Here is a 27,363-nt window from a genome sequence, read left to right on the forward strand (position 1 = left end):
TTTCAACTGTTCGAAACATAATACTTAGAGCTTATAGAACTCGAAATATGTTTAATAAATAAAACCTGTAGCTAAAGCTTTCACTTAATTGGGAAAGCTCACTTATATTTCTTCCAAATTATTTATTTTTTAATAGCACGGTCACTACTAGGTAATATACCAGTACTCAGAGCTAGCTTCACTAACACTTTTTGCTGTTAGTCCTATTTACTGGCTGTTTGTTGGTTTTAGCAGCTTTCACATCGCAAGCTAAGCTTTCGGTAACAGCCTGACCCTAACTGACCCATCTAGCTGTGTTACCGACGAGTAGCGAATTATCAGCTATCTCTTTTGTGTGTGAAGTGAAAAGTGTCGATATAAATGTTAATCAGTTGATTTGAAGTTTCTGTCTACAATTCTCAAAGACGTTTATGAATGAAGCAATAATTTGCAAATCAAGCATTTAAACTGTGTACACGACCCCGAACTACAAACAGAAGCTGCGCAAGTGTGGAGTCTTCGGCGAAAGAGTAATATTTAATAAATTAATTAATAAAATGCCACAACAACAAACTGCAAGTATTAAGAATATAGTAGAGATAAATGTAACAATGAAGAACATAAATAAAAATCACATAAATAATCTAAAAAACCGATGTTGAACAACTTGTAAACTGACACGCGCAGCAAGCAGATGAAACAGCAAACGGCCATTGGCTCATTTGATATATAATGACAGGTAATCAAATGAGTAAAGAGTCAATGGAACAGCAGGTAAACAGAAGACATCAATGACAATAACAACAACAGAGTACAATTAAAAAAGCTTAAAGAAATCAGTGTTGAATGGACCAAAGCCTTTCAAAAGTTCAATGAAACCGAATTTTAGTAGAAATCTGGTTTTGCACAGCTAAGTCGTATTCTGATATTGCAAAAAATTAAGCTCAGAAGAGTAGGGTTAGCAAAGTGATGGCGTTTTTATATATCCAGACAACTGAAAATGTAATATTGTGCTATTGATAACATTCTAACATGAATAAAAGTCGAAGCGGTAATTTATGATCGATTAAGTAATCAAATTAATTCAGCAAATGCTTAGCCTTTATTGACACCCTTTCGACTATTTTACCAAACATAAACCTGCTGAGAATTTCAAGCGAGCCAAGCTACCTTACAACGAAATGCTAGCTCTGCCAACTTCTATCAACAGTTTATTTGCGCTGAAAGTTGTAATTTCCTTTTCTGCTGGTATTACGTCAACACCTGCTGTCTTTTTGTAGCTGAACTTGCAACATCGCGCAGCCGAGTTTATAGCCTACAGCGCTTTCGTCATGTTGGCATTTAATTAACAAAAGTGTTAGAAGCATAACTGTAGCCAATCGAGAGGCACCCCGCTGAGGAGCAGTGAAAAGTTGTTGAAAGCGAAAAAGCGCAAATTGAGCAATGAGCTGGAGCAGCAGAGGAAGTACTTTATGGCTGGGAATGGTCGCTTAATAAAATAGGAAATAAAAGGGTGCTGAAACTTGGCAAGGTCAAACTTGGACAACTTTCCGCGTTGAACCTACCGCATAAAATATGTTAGCTTAAAGTTCAAGTTGGCAACATTGCGCCAAAGGGTTACCATTGACTGCGGCATACTATGATTGCCACAAACGGAAATTGCTTAATGATTGTGAAGAAATTGCACTGTGAAATGGAACCTAGTCGGCCTGAGGAAGGGTACTGTGTTGCACACGTTGAAAGCATCAATGAAACGGCCTTCGGGCAACAGTTGGCGCGGAACGTGCGAGAATGCAAGCGGCTATAAGCTGCAGAGCACAGGCAGCTAGTTGGCGACTGCATGGCAAGGTGAAGGGATGCTGCAGAACGCTGGACGAAGACTGCGGCATGAGCCAACGGTATGAGTTAATTAAAGGAAACGAATTAAAAAATAACTGAAAAATAGCTGAATGAACTGCGCATAAGCTATGAATGGACGAATCGATGAATGAAGGATGTGCAGTGACACCAAGAAATATTGCAGACAAACTTTAGTGTGTGCTTAAGACATTTAGACGAAATTTAAGATATTTTAAATGAATATTTATTTTATTCTAAATGAATATTTTAAATAGTTGGCTAAGACATGTTGTAACTATACATTGGGACTGCAATGACATCTATTGAAAAATGCGAAAAGACTTTTTCGACTTCCCAATATGTCTGTGATATGTTTAAAAATAATTCAAAAGCTTTTTCAAAAGCAGGAAGTGCTCGCATAATTCATCTTATTATTATGCAAGAGTAGTTATTACTGGCGTAAAGTATATCATTATTCGCAGCATCTTCACTTGTGCGGTAATAACTGGGCAGATTCTAAGGAAAAAAGCACCATAAACCGCCTATTTTTTTGCAGTTGGACTTTAACGCTTAACGGCAGGCTTTCAAATGTTTTAGTTTTTTTAATTGTTTACTAATTTTTTGTATTCGTTTTAGAATATTTTTTTCTATTCTTTTTAGCATACTTTTAAGTATGTGTTGTTGTCTGCTGTTTCACTGCCATTAGTCTGCCGCTTTGAACCTGTCTGGGTTAATATACATATAATTAATTTGTATCCACAAGCCAAGGAAAGAATGTGCGTTATTTTCCACAGCAAATTATAGCTAAAGCGCTGTTTTAGTTTCTACGAGCTAGAAAATTGAAGAGCATGCTAAAATACTATACTAAAATATATGTATGTTTAAGAGCAGCAGAAAGTCAAATACCAACTGAACTGACGCCTGAACCCTTCACACCTTGCCACCAACACTTTGAACTCGGCTAATTGAGTTTCTATTACCAAGAAACTATAAGCAATTAAGCTTTTTGCGTACGCGAATAAATCATTTCGGCGTAAGCGGTAGAGTGAGCGGCAAATAATAATGAAATAAAACATTGCTGGACCCACAAAAACTGCAAAATATGATTGTGAGGTGCGTGTGTTTATTTTAAAACACAAATATTTTCATAATTAACAAGGCGCAGAGTTGATTTGCGGAGTTACAAGTTAATTTCTCACAGCTCATAATTGCTTGGCTAGTTTTTTTTGTGCGTGTGTACAAGTAAAAGTTACATATGTACACATGTAAGCTTAATAATCATAATTAGACACCTCACGCATTTATAATGTCTTGAAGAGAGTGTGAGGCAAAAGAAGACTCTACAAAACTGTAGTTTTGACTGCAAATAAATCACTTTCTGCAGCGAATTTCGTGAAAAAACGAGAAGAGTGTCAAAAAACACACTCGGCTGCTGTCGGCAGCGGCTGAATGCACTGTTGAACCAACTCAACTAACCTGAGTTTGACAGAGAAGAAGTGTGTTCCACGAACCACGCACTTTCTTTGAAAATCTCTGCTTAAATCGAGCTAGCCCTTTAACCAAATAGTTGGCGTCGTGCTTCACTGAAAATATTCACCTATAGTATATCATGAACTGCTGTTTGATATCCAAACTAGAATCCACATATGTACTTGTATAATCTTGACCCCACCTTCTCACTCAATACAGTTACTACAAATGATCACGTCGTCGTACGACTTTTTCATATGAAGTCGCTGATTATAGCTCTAAGAGCTCTTGCGTTGAATTAAAAAACACAAACTACGTGGCAAACTTAACATACACTGTTAAGGGTATAAAAATATTAGGACTTCGGTTTCAGTCAAACATATCAAATGGATGCCTTTCTCCTTAAAGCTTTCTACCCAGTTATAAACTTTTAGCTTTACGACAACAATAAATTCGCAAGCTTTCAGCAACATTTCATTCTAAAGAGCCTGCTAGTATCTTTGCCTACCTTGATAACGGTAGCAGTTAACCGGTTTACGGAATTTAATTAATTAGCGTAATTTGTCAAGCTTCGAGAAGCTAAAGATTAACGAAACAGTCAGTTAACGCTGGACAAAGAGCAGCAAAGCCAGGCTGGTGTAGTGAGCTGAAGAAATACACGAACTACCCATAGTATTTGGGCAATGTAGACCCAGTAAAACCACAACTCGGCTATTGATCCGTGGAAGAAATGTTGTTTATAAATCTCAACTATAATTTAAGAGTTAATTTCATGCATAAATATGCAGTGAATGTGAGCGCAGCTGCAAGCTGCCGTGCTGCAAAGGGCTGCCTGCTTGTGGCAGCCAAGAAGTCGATAAGTCCAAGGCCATATAATTGAAATTTTTGCAGCCGCTGTGGCTCAGTATTTGTTAAAGTTGTAAATTTTCAGGAAATGTTGCCTGAAATCATCATCATTACGTACAACTAGCACTGTTGTTGTACACTTCTGGGCGCCGACTGCAAATTGCCGCTCAGCGCGCTGCCGCGTTGCTGGCCGCCGATATACACGTTGCACACACGTTTAATCGCCAAGCGCTATCGCACTATGCAACATTTAATTTAAGCTGTTGCACATGCCAATTTCGCAGTAGAGCGATTCTTGCTTGTGAGCGCAAACAATGTGATTTTTATTGTTATTATTGCATTTATTGCCATCATTATGGCGCTGCGGCAGCAACGCTTCAATGCACAAGCGCACACACTCGCGGACATGGCGATCGATACAGCGTCGCAATAGCTAAGGTAACACGCGTTTGTTGTTGTTATTGTTTTGCTGTGATGCGCCGCCGTGATAATTTTGCGCCAGCGGCAACTAGCGCTTACCAAACCGCGTCATGTAGCTACATGGCAGCAACAAATGTTGCGCTACATGCTGTGGTGCTGCCATATTATTTTTTTTTCTTATTTTTTTTTATTTTTTGCGCTAAAGGTAAATAAAAATCACAACGAGCGCCGGTAATTGCCGGCTTACATGTGTGTACTTATACCTCTTTCCATGCCACTGCTCTTGGAGTTGTTGTTGCCTGCGCTGTTAATTGTTATCTACAGTTTCGTAATCAATATTTTCTTATTTAATGATCACTTGGCGAGTTGTTGCTGGGCATTGTTAATACTTTAAGTTCTCCGTGTGTGTTTGTGTGTGTGTGCGCATTGTGTGGCTGCGATAGTATCAGTTGGGGAGCGCGCTGCGGCCGTCGCAGCTTTCGGATATGCAATTAATTGCATAGGAAATCACAGTCCATTCGAAATTGTTTTGCAATTCTTTTTTCGCCTATTAGCTTGTTTGGCCTGAGAAAATTGGGTGTTCTTTTTGTCTCAGTGTAGATTGACGTACTCACCTTGGTATTATTTTCTAAAAACGATCGATCGCTGTTGTTGTTACTGTTGCACAGTGTGAGTACACGTTTTAGCTGCAGAAATGCTGGGAACACATACTAGATGATTTACTGAAAAAGAAGAGCAGGAAGAAAGGTTTTTATGTTAAAATTATTTATACTGGAGAATCCGAAAATTAGTTTTTAAATAAGCAAAAATCGTTTTCAATAAAACTTGAAATAAAAAAACGCTCGGGACCTGTTCAATGAATTCAAAATTGCTCGAAAATCCATTTTTGTACTGATTTTCCCGCAAATTGAGTTTGAAATATAACGGTAGACAATTTTTGGCTTGCATGGCGAAGTTGCTGCCAATGATATTACCGCAGATCCAATAAAAAAAGAAATATTGAAAAAAAATGGATAGTAACAAAATGATTCATCGAGCTTTTAGTAGTTTACGGGTAACCCAAAGAACGGTTACCAGTTCAAGTTAGATCCAATTCAAGTTAGATCCAACGAGTTTTGATCAACCCTACGCCCTAACCTAACCTGCCCGCAGTGCTCTTTACAAGGGCTCAGTGACCAGGCGACCACATTTATAAAACTGTTTAACCTTTCTACAACAACAATGCTCCTATAGCGCAGCAATAATGTGTTGTTTTCGTTGCCTAATATGCTACTTATGAAGTTGTTTAACCCGCGGGTGACCCTACAAGGTACCACAGCATACGAAAAGCCAGCGGAAAGGCAAATGCGAAAATATTTCAGTGTAAACGACAGCAGCAACCACAAAAACCGCAGGAAAAACAACAACCAACCAGTATCATAGCTGCTGTGGCGCGTGCGTACATTATCGTTGCCGCATAATGCATGCAACGCATTGTGGCACCGTCGCTCGAGCTCGCACACATGCAACCGACGCACAAAATGCCTACAGATTTGCACTGGCAAGCGAGTAATTGTGTCGGTAGTGGCACATTGACTACAACAAATGAAAAAAAGCGCCCAAAAAGGCATTCGCAGCAAGAATATTTATTTATACAAACTTCCAGGCATTGTTGTTGCTATCATAAATAAAGCATCTGCAGCTTGAATTCGCAAACAGTCGTCAGGGTCGCTCAGTGCTCAGCCGGCTTGGCATTGCATATCTATTATTGTTGTTGTTGTGTGCCACGCTTGTCATTGCTATTGTTGACTATTTGCGCAATTAAGCTTAATTTGTTGACGTTACGCGCAAACTGTGGCACGGTGGCGTGAAGCAGCGGCCGAAGTGACTCACTCAATCAAGCGAATTGCTTGACCTGATTGCCTGCCTGCCAGGCGGCCTATAACGGCAGCTATTTAGAAGAAGCGCTAGTTGAATTGCCGCACGCAAATTGCCAATTCGCGAAGTGGAAAACACAAATCGCGCACGCGTGCCGGCGCAGAGCGGATGTGACGCTGCGCTGATTTCGAATGGAACGCCTAACGGTGTGAAGTAGCCAACAGCTGCTGAAGCAGGCAGGAAGCACTGCAATTAGACGCTACGCACACATTCACGATCAATTTGCCACGAATCACAGCGCAAGAGTGCCAATGAAGAGTGGTGAAGAGATCTGGCATTATTTAACGGCAAATTGAGAGTAATGAGTGTGGAATTCGTTTACATATATACCATATATTTTTATAAATAATCCCCATTAAAATATTTCAGTTAAAAAGCTGTACGATGATTTTACTCTTTTTATTGCCGAATTGTCTCTCAATAAGCTCTCAAACCGGTTGCAAACAGCTTAATGTATACAGTGTATTTCTAAGAAGCACAAGATATTCAATTAAAAGTAAAAAATATACAAAAACGATTATTACTAAAAAAACCAAAGCGGATATTGATTAAAAAAAAGGTGAACTCCAAAAAAATTTAAAAATTTTGCGCACTCACTGCCTTCGCAGATAAATTTTTGCCAAAAAATATTCAAGATAAAAATGTGCAAACAAAGCTTAATGCATTGTTCGTGTAGTGTTCGAATAATGTAAATATTTATTTAGTTGCAGTTAAGCAAATATTAAGCTTATCTTCGGTGCTGTTTCGAGACAGCAAATATAGAAATTTGAAATGAAATTTTTTGGTCTTATGTTATATTTACGTAAAGGGTCGCTAACTTGTCCCTTTCGAGCTCTTTAACCTTGATTTTTTAATATGATAATTTTCAGTGTCAATGGTTTAAGCAGCAACTAAACTCTCGTATAAAAGAAAGCCGTCAGAAGCTCGAAATTGGTTTGGATTGTTAAGCAACTAGCAATTGTTCTAATATCAGTTCAGTGCCATGTTCCGAAGACCTGGAGACTGGTTATGGTTTATACCAATGGCCGCAAAAACTTCTCAAGTCGTTGGCAATAATTTGAGATCCATGAGCTCGTTTGTGGTAAAAATGTTTGAAAACTTGTTAAAAATGTTGGAGAGACTCATAGGTCTTACTATTCGAAGCGGAATACCGAGGGGTAAACTAACATACTACTTTGCATGATGGAGTGTTATGGCTGCAGGAAGCCTTTGTGTACAAGAAATTTGTGAGGACACCTTTCTCGACATCAAGCGATGCCTAAAGCCCTGGAAAAGTTTGAGGAGATACTGGAATTGAACCTCAAAAACGTCATGTTAAGTCTGCTTTGCAAAAGATTTGGATTGCTATTGGCGTCTTAGCAGGCGTTGGTCGATTGTGAGCTGCTTTTGGCATAGAGTCGAATGACAGGGGATCTTTTGAAGGACTTGCCCTGAACAAAGTTCACTTTACCGCAATTGCAGGATTTCTCATTTGACAGTCTAATAGGCGTTCATGCGTTGAAGTTAAGCTAGTTTCTAAAACTGTATGGAGGAAGATGAGGTGGGGTGTATTGGAGTGTTTGAGTACCCCAATGCACCGACTTTCTGAGCTGTCGACCTCTTAACGTAATCTTACCTAACCCGAGTTGAACTGGCTCCTGTTTTCGGTTTCATAATAAGAAATTTGAGGTTCAACCTCGAATCCCACAAATGGCCTCAACAAATCTGAAATTCTTTATTCTTTACGCAAAAATATGGATTTTCATATTCTTTAATTTTATATCTGTTATTATTTATAAAATATATCGCAACAACTGCAACATACAAAATTTCTGAGCGGCAGAGAGGTATGTTGAAACGATAGCCAGCGAGCTTTAATAGGCAGGAGAATGTGGTGCACCAATACTGTTTGTTGTGCAGTGGTTTTCGGTTGACTTTTTGTATGTGGCAAGCAGCGTTGGCGACCAGCGTTCATAAAAACGACACAAAAATAGCACGTGAGCAGCTCGGGGGAAGAATCGCAGATGCGTGCCGACTGCCAAAATGTAGAAATACATATACAATATATGTATATATGTATATGGTACACTACAGCTGCCGGAAATTTGTAGCAAAATGAGGAGGCCGCAGCACGCAGTTGAATTTGGTGGCAAATAAAGAAGGAATATTATGTAATTTTCCAAATTAGCAGCGACGTGTATAAAACTTACATTTTATTGGGAAATTATGACGTAGTAAACGCCAAAGTATTGTGCCCAACTGCGCTTGCGGCATGTAAATATGTTTGTAGATTTTATATCTGCGATACCTGAAAGTGTTGTCAACGCACAGCACTGATTAAAAAATGTGCACTCGAAGGCATTTCTATCACTTGTTCTGGCACGTTTTTATTGCTTGTTTAATTTTCTGTCGAAAGTCGTCGGCCATCAAATGGGCCGCGAAGTGCCATAGTTAATAAATTATCGCCTAAATAAGCACCGAAGAATCTAAGATAAATATTTTTTATCTATTTTTCCTACAATTTTCACGCTACGACACAATTAATGCGCGCGAACGCGGCCACACGCCGCCAACAAGCCTGTCACACACATATTATTTTTATTTTTTCGTAAACACAACGGCACCTTTAACTGAATTATGATGGCACTGAGCTTTTTAGTGCTTTATTTAGCAGCGCATTCCTACGGCCGCTTCCCAGAAACTCTAAATTATAATTTTGGCCGCGCGAAGAATAAGTTTTGAAGGAATTTAGCTTTTGCCGGTGGCCTATTTAAATTGTTTATGCCCGATCTAATTAATATAAATTACTTTTATTATGCACTGCGGTGCGGGGTGGCATTAACAGCGGCGCTGACAGCGTGCGTGTGTGTGTGTAGTGCATTCATGCGCTTCTTGCTGCGTCGCTCTGATTTTTACTATTTAGGAATTCATTAAATTTGATATTTCTCGTGTAAATATGTATATTTAGCTTGCATTTCGAAATTTCAAATATTTTTGGCTCAATGATTTCCGTTGAGTACTTTCATATATATGTATGTATACGCATACAGTTATGTCGCTAAAGATGTGTAGTTGATTGCGCGCTTGTCACTAAATGAAAAATGAGCTTTGAGCAATTATTCTAGACATTTATCCCAAAAGTAACAACAAATTTTCTAAGAAAACATTGCCGATAACCAGCAAACGAAATTTTCGAACGGCAACTAAGCAGCCTAATGCACATTCCACAGCGAAATTATCACTGAAAATATATTTTGAAAATTCGAAAATGAGTTTAGTGTCAAGCGTGAGCGAAGAAATTATTGTAATGATTAAAAAATGTTACCCATAAGATTTATGCGGTGGAAAAATAGCAAAAAATGTAGGAACACTCTTCAATAAGTGTTATAGAAATATTTTTTTTTGTGCTGAAAATAGTCTTTATATATACATATTAGAAGTCACGTTGTTTGTCCGCGATGGACTTCTAAATTACTGAAGCGGTTTGACCAAAATTTGACACACTGTCTCCAGTTCGAACCAACTTAGAAGATACTTAGGATAGTAAAGGCGAACTGCGAACAAAAAATTGAATAAGATCAGCTGTTGTCATCAAAGAAAATTACTTCGGGAACAACCCAAAACTTCCAAGTTACTGTCACAAAAACATCTACAACAACAGAAAAAACCCTAAAAAGTCTCATTTCAAAAGTTTTATGACTTTTTAATAATTTTTGATTAGATTTTATGAGTCGTAGAGAGTCAAGGCGAGATATGAGGATCGTTGGATCGTCGGCTAAAAGCGAACGAGCACAGAAAAAATTAAAATAAATAAATAATAAAAGCTTAAAAACACTTAACGAGCCAATTTATAAGCGGCGGCGTGATTGCCTATTAAACAAGCTTTGTCGACTACGCGGCCGCAGAAATGAACTAATAAAGTGTATGTATGTCTACAAGTGTGTTAAGCGCATTGTTTTACAACCCAACACACATATATAACGCGTTTAACAACCGACTAATGGCGTGGCCATAAAATTTCAGGCAAATAAATTGGCAAAATTAGTGAAATTACCAACTGATTTTAAGTGATCGCTGATCGGTGATCGACCGACACGCGCTTTGATCCAGCAGCGATCACACAATAAATAATTGGCCGAACGCCGCTAAGTAGCTGAAACGAAGCGTGTGTTGCGCGCGTTTTAGTTCGTACTGCTAATTGGTTATTTTTACAGCGGCCAAGCGTTTGGGGTTGACGCGCGTACCTTGAGCGGCACCGCCGGTCAGCAGGTGGGGCCACCCGCACCTCCAACTCCGGCAGACTTTTCAGGCAACGCGTCAATTTATTGTGTTTGCCTTATTTGTTTTCTCTTCCGCTATTATTTGCTGGTGGCAATTGATCGATAATTGCGCTAACAACAACTCAATTAACCCATTCGCAGCCACCTGCTGTGCAACGCGCTCGCCAGCTGTTCGCAGCAACAAACTTTCGTATTTATGTCTGAGGTGTGATGTTCGTTGTTGGCGCCATCCAGCGATTTTATGTGTGTACTAGTCACCGAGAGCTTTTTATTAGCATTTCAGATTTATTGTTTCCGAATAGTTTGTGTGCAAATAGTGGCGGCTAACCATTTGAAAATGTATGTGGGTGGAAATTTAACTGCTTTATAATTCGTTTATTGTTATTTTTTTTTGGTTTTATGAGTGGGCTGTTTATTTCTGTGTGTATCGTTTTGTGTACAAATTTCTAATTCTGTTGGTTCGCATTCTTTGGCAACGCGTAGCTTATTATTTAACAATTTTGCGTCACTTTTCGCTGTTTTTATTTTTGCGTTTGCTTAATTATGCTTTTTATCAACGCTATGTCATTCGACATTGTGTTTTCAAGCATTTCAGGAATGCAAATTAACCAGACCACCAACACGGACTTAATTAATTTAAATTAATTAGAAATTCTTTGGCGCCATTTGAACGAGAAAATTATGTATTTGTTTTGTGCTCATTTGCTTACGATATTAGAAATATTAACATGATTACAAATGCAAAAATAAAAATAAATATTTATAAAATTTTAGTCCGAACTTCTGAATATGAAAGTTCAGATTCAGGTTCAAGAATCGGTAAGCTACAACTTGCTATGACATATAAAATAATAAGTGGCAAGTTCGAAGAGGTCGTTCCTGAGAGAAATCCCACTTGGGCAAGTTCGAAGAGATAGAAATCTGTATTTTAAGTTATAGAGGTTAAGTTAGGTTAGATCAAGAGGTCAATCCTGGGAGAAATCTCACTTCGACAGAACGGCGGTCGGGTCAAGTGGTTCAGTAGATCTCATGCATTCTACTCTACGTCAGAAGATCGTCCAGGTCGTAGTCGTCGACTAGCGCCTACTAAGTAAGCGCTCTCGAGGTCTATTGGTTCAGTGCTACAACGCAAAAGGAGATCCAACTCGGTTCCATTCCCTATTTCAAGTGTGGTTAGACATGCCTGGGAAAACCGTTTTTTGGACACGTTCAAGCTTTTTTGCAAGACGAATACACCATAGAACATTATTGACTTGACTACGGTTTCGTAGAGTCACAACACTGTCTTTGGAGAGCGCCCCCACCTTTTCTGAAAAAGCTCCTCTGCAAAAATATAAGTCAACCGACGCCTTCGACGTATTGTGGACCCTCACTTTAAACTTTAGACGTTCTACTGCTTGGAGTTTTTTTACAATATTATTTAATTCAATTCCAAATTCATGTCTCACAAGCTCATTGAAGTCGAAAAAAATTGCCCTTTGTAATTTAATACTTATGAAACTTATTTTTGATTGTTTACATTTCGCTGTGTATGTTCTTGTACCCGAACCTTTTTTCTCGACTCCCACAAAAAAATATGAAAAAATGCTCCAACCCGCCACCAAACACAACCAAAATGCTACACATTTGCCGCGCTGAGAGCTTTGTATGCTTAATGCCTGCATTTAGCGACTTTTAGCAACAACACGCGTCACCGCCTCTTCCTCTACGGACTTTGGTGTTTACTAAGGCTTATTAATTTTATTATGGCTCGTAAATTAGCATTTCATGCAGCGCTGTCGCCGGCTACGTCTGCGCAGTGACCACTACGCGTGATAATGAGCTTGCTGCCAACTTCGGTTGCTTCGTTTTTGCCATTCCTCTATATCATGGCAGCCGGCTTGTCTACTTGGTGTCAGTTTTCCTGCCTCACTCGTCGTTCGTGCCTTTCCACACTTCCACCAACCGAAAAGGCATCTAGACCATTTTCATGCTTTACGGTCGCTTGAATCGCGTCCGTTTTGTTGTTCGCATGTTACAGTCGTGTTTTATTGTTGCAATGCGCTGTTGACGCTCATTGTAACAACATTCCTTTTAGCAAATTAAAAAGCAAATAATGTTTTGTATATTCGCCTGCTAAACGTTGCGGAAAATCGTGTTAATATTGCTTGACATTTGCTGTCCCCATGTCGCTTTTTGCGACCAGCTTTTGCCTCGCTTTGCTAAAGCTGAAATTTGCGAAATTCGTCCATTATTACTACCGCTTCGCTTTCGTCTCTGGTTCTCTCTTACCCACAAGCCCGCTCGTCATTTTTTGTATGCATGAAGCGTATTTGGATATCTTTTTATTAATCCGTTGTGACGTCAGCCAATCGAGTTGTGTACGCTGTGTGAGTGCCCGTATGAAATTACAATATTTATATTCGTACCAGCAAATGATATTAAAAATATATTTTTAACGCACTGGAACCGAAAGGGAAATGCTGAAATTGGCTAATGAGCGCATTTGGTTGCATTTAATTGGCAAGCGTGCAGTTTTGAAAGCTTTCTGGTCCGCTTGAGCTTTGCCATTTAGTCAAAGCGCTTCCATGCATGAGGGCGTTATATATAATTATTTCTGAAATGTGGTTTCCTAAGCAACACAGTTTTTTTGCTAGGAAAAAAGTTGATTTCGAAAAAGCTCATCAATTGAAGCTAGTTCGAAAAAATTCGAAATTCGAAAATTGCTTGGATATTTCAACGAAGATTGTCCTAGGAAAAAAGGTGTTTTCGAAAAAGCTCATGAAAGCACTATCAATTGAAGCTTTCTCAAAAAATATCAAATTCGAAAATTTCCTGGATATTTCCACAAAGATTTCAAATTATTGAACAATATTTTCGAAAAATAAAAACATTTTCATTACTTCAAACAAAAAGTGGTAAATGTAGGCCCCAAATTTGATAAATATAAACTGTTCGAGCTTTCATTGGTTTTCTAAGGAATACAATTTTTTGCTAAGGAAAAAGTTGATTTCGAAAAAGCTCGTGAAAAGCACTAGCAATTGAAGCGGTTCGAAAAAATTAAAAATATTATGCTTCAATTTAGTTTTGGAGCTTTCAAAAAAGCTTTGCTTCAATTAATTTTTGGAGCTTTTAAAAAAGCTTTCATATTATTAAACACTATTTTCGAAAAATCACAAAATGCCATAACTTCAAATAGAAATTGTCAATATTTAAAAAAATAAAAAAAAAAAATAAATATTTGTTGCTACATATTTTCCTCGATTGCATGGCTTTCCCTTTGAAAGCGCAATAAATTTTGACTTCAGCGACAAATTTTTGTTGCACTTTCATATCTTCCAGTTACTTTTTGCCACTCATATATCACACAGCTCGACTGCCAACGTTGTCAAATGCTCAGCAGTCAACTGCTGACACGTCATGACTCACGTTGCAAGCATTTTTATCCCTTTCAACACTTGGTTATAATACTTTTTGCTATTTTTTCGAATTTGTTTTGCATTTGCATTTTTCTTGTATTTGCGTTTTCTCTTTTTCGCCTTTTCTACGCTGCGACATTTGTTTGCGTCTTAAGTTGCTCGATTTCGTTGGTGCTCCGTGGCAAACTGCGTGGTGCAACTTGCAAGCCATCGCAAGTAAGCGGCGCATTCCAAGTCCGCAACTTAACGCCCGTTCGTTGCATGCAACATACAGCCACGGTTTGTGTCGCCTCTATTGGCTGAACCAAAACTGCAACATTTTTCTTGCGCTCACTATCCTTTCGCTCTTTAACTTCGACTCAGTCCGCATTGTCGGTCCGTCTGCCGTGTGGAGCTGGGTCTTTGTTTCCTTTCTTGTGCTGCTGTTGTTGTTATTGTACGCGTTGTGGAGTTTAATGCCATTTTTTTATTGTCAGCTATTCATGCTGTGCTTGGAATTTTTCACGCTGCATATTTTCACATTCTTTTCTGTTTTTTTTTCTCTTTTTTCTGCTTCTTTATAACAAGTTTTTGCTCTTGTCTTATCTGCTGTTGGGGTATATTCGTAACAGTGTAATTGTTGCTCGTTTTTTATCGCAGTTGTTATGCGATTTACTTGGCTTGAATGCTCTACTTACAACGCGCTGGCTTATTTGTATGCGTTTAATGTCGATGTTGTTGTTGTACGTGTTGTTTTTTTATACAGGGTTCTTTGGGAAATGTCAACAATGTGACATATGTAAGTTGACTTTTTGTTCGCTTACTCATTTCAGTTTTAATAGCTGGTCAAGGTGTTGGCACGCATAACTAAATAGCACCGAGATGCAGCTCAGAGCTGAGCTGGAAGTAAAAAGATCGACAGACACTAGCAGCTATAGAAGAAAGGGCGAAGTAAGAATCGCAATGTGTGAGTTGCCTCCAGTGCTGTGTAAGAGTTGGAAGCTTGAAAAAAGAAATCAGAGAGGAAGTAGTTTCTGAGTAACGCGTGCAGGGCATATTTGCTCCACTGCTGAACAATTCTTGCTTTATGAGCCGTCGCAGAATCTTGTTGAAAGCAGTATGAATTATTGCCAAATAAATTAACAGAGAAGTGTTCAACAATCACTCCTCCAAATTATATTTTGCGTTAATTTTTACGTATCTGTTAATGAAAGCAGAGGCCGTGTTTTGATATCCTTCAATAGATCTTTGGTCTCTCTGGTTCTCTAACGTTCTCTGGTTGCGGAAACGTGGTCATTTTGTGAGTAGTGGCTTGTCCTCGGCGTCACACTGTCTTTCTTGGAAACAGCTACCTAACCAAGGCCGCATCCCAACACTTCCGCAGCCGCCCTACAGCCCAGATGTGGCCCCCGGACTTTTTTTCATTTCCTCTCCTGAAAAGGTCGATGAAAGGCAAGCATTTTGACACGACAGAGGGGATCCGAGCAACATGCACATCGGTTCTCAAGGCTATGGCGGAGAATTTTTTTTTTATCGACTCAATCTTATTGCTTTCCGGACAAACCCTGTACCCTCAACGGGGTATATTAAGTTGTCCACTATTTGTTTGCATTGTTCAGATCGAGTATGGAACCTTTTGTATTTGTGAAGGGTATTGTGGCTTCGATGCAACAGTAGTTAAAGTTTTTTCTTGTTTTTTCATAATGATTGTTTTACCTTCACTTCGTAAAGTTATAGAGGCTCGTATAAATTTGATTGATTGTATGCAAAGTTTCTCAATGAGCTTTGACTTCCTCTCCAAAAGCGCTTACAACTGTAAATTCAAATTAAAAAACACTTAATTGATTCTTTTAGAAATGTGCGCACTTTGATTTATGGCGCCGTTATATCGAATTTCACATTTTTTCAACACACACACACACTCATACAGCGGTGCTCTAAAGCTATTCATTCAGAAAACAATAATTTTTCTGAATCGCGCGACAAGATAAATATTCAATGGAATGAGTATAGCGTTGGGAAGTCATCAATTTTTTATTATTTGACAGTAAAATTGCTTGGGGAATAAAGCAGATATTAAAAAAAAATATAATTTTTTCTGTACCCTTTGTCTGACTAAACTTATACGTTTTTTTTATAGGCGGCAATTTACATATGTAAGCCCGTGAGCTGGCGTATAGTTTTGTCGGCTAACGTACTTCATTGAAGAAGCTGGCATTTACGGTTAAATATGCTAATTACACACCGACACGTTGAGCACAACTTCGTAAGGGGCATGCGGCTACGCGAAGGCTGCATGCCAACCCAAAGCGAGCTGCAGCAGTGAGGAAATTCAAGCTTTTTGAGTTGTTGAAATCATGAATGAAACTCGACACTTTCCGAGTGGCGCACGAACAAGCCAGCTACAACGCGTTCTATTATGGTTTAATTTATTTGCTTTCTTGTTGCCATAAACCCCACAATTTAAGCGTCAAACGGCATAACTTAAGATTACGCTCTCGCTTACTGAACGCTTGGTATTTCCTGGCTAGTACAGTGTACTCGCCAGCGTTTAACGCGGGTTAATGGCTTGTAAAAAGCGCTTTTGTCAAGCTAATGGCCAATCAAGCCAACACAATTCAACAATTTTCGATTATTTTTTAGATTCATGTAAATTCTAAAGCAATAATGCCAACGCTTGCCAACCCACGCGCCCCTCAAGTCTTGTGACGGCTACACTTCAACACCTCTTTAAGAATCCTCAACAATTTACGACGCTAGACAAACTAAGTAGCGTTTTAGTGACAACGTCTCACTTTCACACATACATACACACAATTGTGACCAACAGGTTTGGCGCGCCCAGCAGCAGCTACTTAAATAGTTGCTTTATGGCCGCTACGTTTTAGCTGTTCATTGACGTCTGCGCTGAACTAACTGTGCCTGCGCGCTGGCGCGTTAGTCGCTGTCGCCACTGACAGTCTTAAATGATTTCCAATTAACTCGAACTAATGCTATTCAAATGACAGTTAGATATTGAATAACAACGCGCCGCAGGCTGACCCGCTTGTCGCCGCGTCTGATGGCGGTTGGCAGTCAGTACAAACGCGCGCTCCATTCAAAAGCCAAGCGCGCAGGTAGTCTACTGGTTCAAGCGTTTGTTGACCACTAACGCAATCGGCTGAAAAAGAATTCACCTGCGGCTACGCAGCGCCGCCGTCTGCTTGCAACAGCGCTGATTTTAATCAAAATGATTCCTGGCAACTGCTGTGCTCGCTTATGTTGCAGCTACTTAGCGGCTAATGGGTTTCTCGCCAGCAGCCGAGTGGGCGAGATCTTCTGTTAATTTTCTAATTCTTTGAGGTTAGAAACTATAAATCATATGGGACCAAAATACGGCAAGCGTGTGAAATGAACGCATTTCTTTAGCGCAATGCTCTTTGCGCTCTCACCACAGCTCTCTCTGCATGCTGCGTAACTTCAAATAAAAAAAAAACAAATTTTGAAAATTTTATTAGCTTGGCGGCATTGCTTTTTTGAGTGGGCAGCCGCGTGTAGCACAAATTAAGAAAGCCTGGCAGCAAGCTTAGAACTTCATTAAAGAGCTTTGCGTGGAAACAGCTGGTCGCCTGAAAGTGGCTGCTATTGTTGTTGCAATTAATTGTCAAAACTACTGTTCTCACACGCCCACATCTTTGTTAGCTTTCCATAACAGAACTTAATTGCTTGAGAAAATTTATGTCGCTGAAGTTTTTTTTTGATTTTGATCGAGCATTGTTGTGAAATTTCGTATGTTGGATAAGCAATAAGAGAAATTATACAATAATAGCCGATACCACCTCAGAATGGAAGATTTCTCCTTAAAGTTTGTCACCCTGTACATATATTTTTCTGTGCTTCGTGGACCAAGTCTATTTAGTAGTGCATCTATTGAGTATTGCTTGTGGGCCTTCGCTTTTAGACACCAGCTATAAATGAACTTCATTGGCTTGCTCTTGAGTGACCTTATTTCTACGTCACCATGTGGTAGCATGCTGTAACGCTTTCTAGACAGTTTTTTTGACTTTTGGAATATATAACTTTGTGATTCTAAAGATTGCGCTTCTCAGATATTTCGTAACGATTTGTTATGAAATAAATATTTCGAAAACTTTCTGAAACCAAATCATAATTTTTAAAAGCAAAGCTTTTGTCCGGAAATAGCTTTAATGCCCACAAGCCACATAAATTATTGCTTTGTTAATAGCAATTTTTCTAAGAGCAATAAAATTAATTAACACAGGCTGACCCACGCTTCACGCACACGCACGCATCGCTTTAAACTGGCATCCTCGCATTTATGGTCAGCCATTACTGCCCAACGAAACCACACATTTACATACAGAAGATGTAAATTTTTTCAAATCATTTTTTGTTTGGTTTTTCGAAAGATTATCCGCAATAAAATGCAGCAAATTAAGTTGTAAACAAAGGCATTGATCGAAATCGACTCACGAGCGTTTACGAGCGTGCCTTCAAGCGACGGATGCGTCTAATAAATTACAGGTGAAAAAGCATTAATAAATTTTTGTGCATAGAAATCAACAACAACAGCAACAATGGCGGTCAGTGAGTTGAGTTGAGTGTCGAAATCATAAAAGTCAGCATTAAATTTTTTAAATGAAAACATTAAAATGATAAAGCGTCTGTAAAAATAAGCGAGCCGATGGTGACTGTGAGCCGAAAGTGTACAAGTTGTAAATTTAAAAATTCAAAAATATTAATATTGTATAGGCGATTGGTAGCACTGCAACGACATCTATTGACAAAATACGAAAAGACTTTTTCGACAACCCAATATTAATACTTTCTATGAACGGCGCTGAAGTAAAAGGTGTTCACGAAGTGTCTTCATGGTTGCTGTCGAGCAAATTGTACGCTGTTGCTATGGTAACCGATCTTTCCTATACTCTGGCAGCCGCATAACCTCAAAATGTGCTTTCGATATTTTTATGCAAATGTTGACAACTCGGCTAGAGTTATGGAGCCCCAATCATAGCAAAACATTTTAGGGCAATAAATTCATTTCGGCATGTGAGCAAATTGCCGGAAATGCAGCTCAAGCTATAGCGTTTAAAGTGTGACCAAAACGCTTTCGACTGCCTTTCGCCGCCATTAACATAAAGCCAGCTAATTTTCTTGCTTACTTTTACAAAATTATTTCTTGCTGCAAGCGCGCCACTTTCAGACTCAGGTGCCTGTCATTTTTCGCAAATTTTTCTCGACTTTATTTTCTAAAACCAACTCTTTATGGCGAGTAGCGCATTGAAATTCATGCAACTCAGTGTTGCGCCTTCTCCCACAGCACCATTACATGCGCGACAGTCGCCTTCTAAGCATTTTAAAAATATATACAAATATGTGTGCGCGTGTGTGCGTGCTTTTGGCAGCTGACGGCCCTTAAATGGCGGCAGCAGCCATGGCATGCCACCAAATTGACGAACAGCTGGATGGCTGGCTGACAACACCTTCCGCCGCCAACGCCAACAGCGGCAACCGACCGCCTTTGCCATTTACATACAGTCCCACATATAAACCAGGGTGTATGTTTTTTCTTCTTTTTTGCCGCTTATGGCGCACTAAAATGCACAATGCGTGGACTCAGTGCTCCACATATTTTCTCGTTTTCGTTCAGCATTTTCTATTTTTGATTTTCGTCTTATGATTTCTATATTTTAGGCCGCCTGCAAGCTGCAAATATTGTTTCTCAGCATTGCGGCGTTTTTCTAGTGCTTTTAGCAATTAAATGCAACCCACTTTTGGTCGCTAAAAATACAAGAAACCAAAGTAAATAAATATGTGTGTGCAGATCTGTGTATATCTGTGCGCATTTGGTCCATTAATATGAGCGACAAAACTATTTGAGGTTCTTTATTGAGTAGCGGTCGTTATGAAAATAAATGATTTCCGCAAGTAGCGAATTTTGGAAATATTTTTGTAATGGGTGTTGAAGTAAATATGAATAGCGATCAGAAATATGTGATTGAAACTGTTAATGCTATAAGCGACAGCTGTTGTCTGCTCAAGCTTCAAGTATCTATTAACCCACAAATAATACTAACAATTGTATGAAGTGGCTGAGAATTGCAGACAATTGCACGTAAGCTGAACGAAATTGTACAAGACAGCTCTTTTAATCTAAATTTTAATTGTATTAATTATTTTTAGCATGCTTTTCTTATATTCTGTTCTTTCAAATATTTGTTTTTATTTACTTTCAGTTGCCCCAGATAATGCATAGATCAGTGTTCCATAAAATCCCGAAGTTCTCATAATTATTTCGAAAAGTGCATATTACCTGTGTTGTGTAAGCTCAATTAGTTTTTCGTTCAGTAATTTCGGTATTGTGCGGTTTCGCGTGTGTTCAAAATATAGTGTGTCAAAAAAGTGTTCGTCCCAGCATATTTGCTTGAGCTATGTTTTAGTCGGTTTTTTCTAATAGTGTGTGATAAAAAATGTGTTTAAAATGAAAAGAAGAGTAGTGTGTGATAAAAGTAAAATGAAAAAGAAAAGTACGGAAAAAATACATGGATTCAAGACAGCACTATTTGGTTTCAATAATGAAGCGGATTTGAGGTGAGTTTATTCAAAAATCTCATTAACTGTACTTATTATGTTATGCTTTTTGGAATTTAATATTATTGGTCCTACAAATGTTAGACTGAACCAACATACCAAGCTTTTAAGCCGCTTTGGCATTCAGCAAACGTTCTCCTAAGCTGAATAGGTAGTGACAGCTAAAATGCCCGAAAAGTCTTTTAGGGTTTAGGGAGTATTAGCGTTACTGCTTTACTGCTTTAAATATGTGGGTTCTAGAGTGATTTGGAGAGTTATGAGCTCACTAGAAACTAATTTAGTATGATCAATACACTAGTTTACTGTCTCTCTCTCTCTTTTTCTCTCTTTCACTTTCTTTCTTCTTTCTCTTTCAATCTGGTATCTTCTATTGAAGTTAAACGAATATATTCGATTAGAGGCATATGTAGATAGGAAACGATAGCAGCTAGTGATTACTAGATTACAAGTATACTTAGTCACACAGCTAGTAGGATAAAGTCAGATGCTAGGTTGGTTAAAGCCATAGCACGCTGTTCCAGAGTCATCTCTGGATTGCGTTATAATTGCATTGCTTCTGTTTATTAAGAAATTAACACACTAAAATCACTGAAAACTCCTTCAAGATGTCATCGTACCGAGTTTTACTCCATTTCTTATACATAGTCATTCGTTGCAACTGCTACAGTTAACTCCAGTTATTTCTCTCTGTTTTGTCGAAAAAATGTAGGTCAATTAATTTTGCTGACTCCACTCACCTTTTGGCTAAGATTAACAACCGGCTGTTCGAATCGTACGATCTGCAAATTAAAAAGAGAAGAAAATGGTTAGGCGAAAATTCACATAAAATTGGTGGCATTTGATATTTATGAAAATTTGCTGTTATTGCAACGAGCACGAATTGACACCCCTTACTCGCCATTGGCCCTCGCTTCTCAGCCATTTGAACGCGTTGCCTCCCGCCCGACCTGCCCTCCGCCCATTTAAATGCGACTTGCTGGCGTCTTTGGCTCTGCCGCACGAAGACCGGACGTTGTGCGCGTCCATCGGACGCTTTCACAAGTCCAACACATGCCACAAATTTCGAAATGCGATCGCAATCGCGCCAGAAACTATGCTGGCATCCATACACAAATTAAGTGGATGTAAACGGAAAGCGAACATAAAAATAATAACACGACCAGCAACAACAACAATGACAACGGCCAGCTATTACTTAGCAACAGGCACTAACTAAAGCGCATTTGCACTGGCTGCGCGCCGCGGCAATGCAATGCAAATTAAATTGCACTTTTCCGAAAAAGGATGCCGACAGCAGCGGCTACAAGTACAACAAGCAGCGAAGCCACACAAAATAAGGCGAACTGCACCAAATCGAAACACATTGATTGGCCAAACAGAAATTCAAATTGAAATCGGCAAATGAAATTGGTAATAGCGACGCTGACGCCGCAGCCAGCAGCACGAGCAGCGCTTGCGTACGCCGCGTTGCCGTGCGCATTCATTTTCCGCAGTTAGACACAAATTGTGGTTTGTTGTTGGCATGTGGCAAGTTGCAGCGGGAATTATGAGGCCATTGTCTGCCATATTTGGTTGCTGCGCCGCTTGATCGTCGCAATTGTAGCCGCCAAAGTCACCGGAGCTATGTGGCAAGTTGGTGTGTCAGCGACGTTTTTTCCTTCACTCTTATTTATGAGCAAATCTGTTGTGCCAAAATCGCTGAACGCGCCGAAAAATGCTTTGAAATTCGAGCGACACTTTTTTGGTCGCACAATTGCCGGTGGGCAGGGGGCAACACATATTTTGGCGCGGTAATTGCCCATCAGTGTGCTAGAGCGCATGTGGAGTTCATTTGTGGCATGCCGCAAGTAGGCATGCGTGCCGCCGGCGACAGCCACTGCAAACTAATGCATAATTAGTCCGAAATTGCTCAAATGCAGCAAATGGCGTAATTATAAGTGACGTGAGAGCGCGCCAGAAACAAACTTGAGTGCCGATTTTGGCGAAGCATACCTTATGGAGCTTTGGCTTTCAATTGAGGTGTACAAATAGTTGATTAAACAGTTTTATATATGTTTTTCATACAATAGCTTTCAAAGTCATTGCGGCGTGGAAAACACTAAGCGTAATAACACACTGACACAAATGAAGCCTGGCCACTCAAACACGTTCTTCAATAACTCAAACCCCTTACTCTGAAGCTGGCAATCACTTGGCGTTTCCTCCACAATGTGGCACGATCCGCTTGTTTCAGAAACTTAGACTCCGTTCTTAAGCCTCAAAAAGCGCATTTCCTCTCGCTACAAGCCATTCCTTATGTCAGTCGTTTATATTCCCCTCGATCTAATAGTTATGCGTTGCGTGTACAACTGATTGCAGTTCTTCACACCTTTACTACGTCTAACTGCCACTTCATGCGGCACTAAATTCAGTCGAACAAAAGCACAAAACAAAAATCAAGCGAGGAAAAACCGCAGAACAACAGCATTGCAACGAATTTGTTGCACATAGTAGAAATTCGTTAACGAACATTCCGCGTTGTTCGAAAATACTAGATAGAGACACGCGTGCAGCTTGTGTGGCATTGCACTGCTTGAAAATTACCGTTGCCTCATTTGTATGCTTGTCTTCGGCAGTGGCAAGGTGGTGGAAGAAGCTTGCGCTGCACGCAACTATGTAGATGTCACGCCTGTAGCACTCCACCTCCGCGCTGCTGCAAGGCCACGCCGGTGGTCCGCCGTGATTAACTCATCTGTCGTTTGATTTTTATTGTGGCAACGCAATCACAAATTGAAGCTGCACATCGTTGCCGTTGAGGTGACAAAAGACATTTTTATGGCCACCAAATGGTTATTACTCGTATGCAGAGAGACGCTGGAAATAGAGAGGGAGCATGCACTGCGTCGCTGACGTTGCATATTGAGTCATTTGAGGTGTGAAAAATGTTACTGCGTGGAATGTATATACTTTTTTGGAGGAATGCGAACTGTGGACTCAAATTATATTTGCTGCAACAACATGCCGGCTTTCTCTGCCAGCTGGAACTTAGTGCGATCTTCTCACTTCTGACCTTAGGTTCGAGAAACCATTTCTTTAGTGTTTATGTGTCTGATTTAAGAATTTTGAGAACTTTAAACTGAGATGATTGAAGCATTTGAAATATGTTGCCATACAAATATTGGGTAGTCGAAAAAGTCTTTTCGTATTGCTAATCAAACTTCAACTTATTTTTTTTGTGTTGTAAATTTAAAACTCTTAAATAATTTTAATCATCTTTTATACAAACTAGTCACTTAGCCCCACATATTCAGCCTGCTGAATGCAGTTCTTCACTTCCCAACATTTCGTCGGCACTTCAGACTTCCTCCACTTCAGTTGTCTTGAGTTCCGCTCAATGCTCGTGCCTCAGCGCACATTAACGCTGCCACTGCTTCTTCTTCTTTCTTCCACAACACACTTCAGTCACGAAGTTTTCGTTTTTCTGCGCTTACTTGCCACATGCTGTGCTGCAAGCACATGTGCAGCCATTGCCGCCGCTGTTGGTCAAAATTGACCATTAAATTAAGTTGTCCGCAATATTAATGAACTCGAAAAGTGCTCGCTTCCCACTTACTGTTAATTACGGCAAATCGCAGTTTTCCACCGCGCTTTATATCTACTTGCAACACTTGCAAACATAAAACTTTGTTTATGCAACATTGCTGTAAGTGTCCGGGCAGCGGACGGCTGTGCCCCCAGCTTTGCAGCAAGCGGATAATTGACGGTAATTCACAACAAACACACACACACGTACATCGACGTTGGCGTTGAAATATCATATCGTTTGTTGTCAGTGGTGTTGCTGCTGCAAATTGCATGCCACAAAGTGCCCACTGCAGTCACATTTCGCGTTCGTTAAGCGCTACTGCCGCGCCGGTCTGTGCAACACCGTCATTTCGTTTAAATGGCGTGAATTTATTAATTTGGTTATTTAATGTGCGCACTGAGCATTGCTATGCATAACACCTACAACAACAAAGGGTGCAATTCGTTGTATAATTTATGTTAATTAATTAAATGGCGACAGCTTGCGCGGCGCGCCGGCTAAAAGTAGCGTGAAGCCTTGCAATTGCAATGTGCGCTCGCGGGCTTTTGCCACTAATTCTAATGTTGTTGTTGTGTGATAATTGGCTGCGTTGTTTGTGGTAATTTGCGCCTAATGTGTGTCGCTGCTTTATTATTGCTATTAAGCATTTTGTTTTTGTGTTGATTGACCGCAACAAACGCCAAATTACGAAGCTCGCAATCAATTGCTGAATGCCGCGCAGCCGCTACGCCACCAGCGCGTGCAATATGCACACAAATCACCGCCGTCGCGCGATCGCTCACTATCACTGTCATATTACATATGCAATACAGCGCTGATTACAACAAAGATTAACCCAGCGTGGCGCGTACATGAGCGCGAACACGTCGCCGCGGCTTGGCTTAGCAACTTGGCTCTCACAGGCGCTTTTTGCTATGGTGTATAGAGGAAGTGTGGTGGTGCGCGGTAGCAATAGGCACAGTTACGAGTGATGCGCACGCGTTGTCAACGCATTGCGAGTTTTTATCTATGTACGAATGTGTTGCCAAACATATTCTACAGCCAGGTAGACGGTGTCGGACGCGTGTTGCATGCAAGTTGATTGAATTATTATAGCGCACAGATAGTCGATTAATTACAAATAGTTTCACACTCTCTACACCTTAATTTACTGCTCAATGCTGGTTTAACGGTTTTTATACACCCCTCAGTACTTAGTTATAATATTTCCTAACATTCCCATACTATTACTGCTATTATTATCTTATTTTAAAGTGAGCTTTCATATCAATTTTATTTATTAACTAATTTCAAGAAATGTGAATCCTTATATGCGAGCCAAGTCTCATATAGCTTCCTCGCCCATTTATCTATCTACTTATGCATAACATACAGTTCGTGGAAAGTGCGTGCGCACGCAGTGGGTCATAAATATTTCTCATACCTATAACGTAACTTTCAATGAACAAGAAAGCTTTCCTAGAAGAGCTGGCACAATTTATGGCATCAAAAGGAAATATATTTGGACTTACATACTCATATACACACCAAAAATATTGGAAGAGTAGTCTCCCTTCTCAGAGTACTCACTGCCATTCTACACGTTGCACCTAAAGACATAGCTGTTAGGTGCTTAGCGGCGAAGGCTGCTATTAGACTTAGAGAAGCTGGGTATATGAGGGGCTACGGATAGAGACGTACTGGCATTCTCCACTGCTTCGATTGAATTCCTTACAATCTAGATCACTACGTCAAAAAAACTTCAGCCCACATAGATACCTCAGAGGAACTTGTAGAGTAGAGTCTTCTGTCGGCAGCTCTCCAATGAAATCTAGTTTCAGACTACCTGACCACCGTAGCATCTTTGTACTGGTACTTTTGTGATGTACTGGTCCGAAATGCAGCTTCCTAAGAGAGGTGTGCATTAAATCCGATAGCCGAGCGGCTATGCTGAATTTGAGCTCAACACTAATCAAGGAATGTATGACCTCGTTAGCAATAGTCGTACCAATCTATGGTATGGGTGCCGGAATCGCCGGAACTTGCAAAGCCTACGACTTTGCTAGGGAGAGCACCCGATTCCTCATTTTCATCCGATTGGAAGCGAGTCGGGTTTCCGGTGTCTTCTTGTATTCTGGTGTTTGACATTTGGTCCTTCAGTAAGTTCATCAAGTGCTGATCAACAACGATTGTGGGACTGCGAGATCCATAAGGCCCAGAGTGAACCGCCTCACCGAACTATGAGGATCTGGTTATTACTTATAGGAGATTAAGGGTAACACCAAGGAAAAATATATGTCTAAATGGGAGCCTTCGCTTTTGGATAAGCCCTACGAATTAGCCTTACCTATCCCTTCAGAGACTGCGTTGGAAATCATAGAAAATGATAGAAGAAGGGTCTTCTTTCAGAGATTATCTAAGAAATCACAGAAGACCGACAAATAATTGGAACCAGAACCACTGAAACCCTTTAGCAAGAATGCAACCTTTTCAAACTTAGTTCACAGTATGAGCTGTCGCGAAATTCTAATCACGCTTTGCTCTACATTTGTGTCTTAAACGGGTTTGGCGCTCGCCAGCCAAAGGAAACCGACAAAAGAGAAAATCAAAATATTCTGCGGAGTTACTGGGGTGAAGCGCCACACAAGCGGCGCTAACCTCAGCTTGCACTCTAGAGCAACAAACACAAGTCGCGACACACAAAGGTCACAAGACCACCAAACTCAAAGACTGCAACAATGCCGGTTAAGAGAAAAAATGTGGTAAAAGCAAAAAGGCGCCGAGAAACTACAAAAGTGCAACAAACGGCAACTGTGGGATGTTGTTGTGCTATGGGCTCAGCATACCAGCGCTTCTAGGTGTTTGTGTGTTGCTACGCATGCGGCACAAACGGTTGTTGCCGCGCGTTTGGCTTTGTGCGCATTGTTTCACTTTGCTTTACCGCTATTTGCAACCGAAGTATGCGCGCCTAACAGTCGCTAGATGAGCGGCGTACGCGAAACATAATTGTTGCACCATTTGGTGTTGTTGTGAATTTGACTTGATTGCGGCATGCAACCTTAACTAACTAACTTGCATCACTGCCTAACTAACTGATTGCGGTTGCGGTTGCAAATGC

At 40.0% G+C, this 27,363-nt stretch overlaps 1 long non-coding RNA gene across 3 annotated transcripts in view; it reads right to left on the reverse strand.

Moving 5' to 3' along the window:
- LOC105230391 (interference hedgehog) overlaps positions 1-27,363 on the reverse strand; it is a 79,945-nt gene that overhangs the window by 21,849 nt on the left and 30,733 nt on the right. For 2 of the 3 annotated variants that reach the window (XR_007422714.1, XR_007422716.1), the window contains exons 3-4: positions 21,439-21,480; positions 5,169-5,276 (exon numbers count right to left, since the gene is read on the reverse strand). This is a non-coding gene — a long non-coding RNA (interference hedgehog). The remainder of the gene's footprint in view (positions 1-5,168; positions 5,277-21,438; positions 21,481-27,363) is intronic. The other variant, XR_007422715.1, reaches the window with a different exon arrangement.

This window comes from Bactrocera dorsalis, chromosome 4 (assembly GCF_023373825.1).
Source record: "Bactrocera dorsalis isolate Fly_Bdor chromosome 4, ASM2337382v1, whole genome shotgun sequence".
Lineage (NCBI taxonomy): Eukaryota > Metazoa > Arthropoda > Insecta > Diptera > Tephritidae > Bactrocera > Bactrocera dorsalis.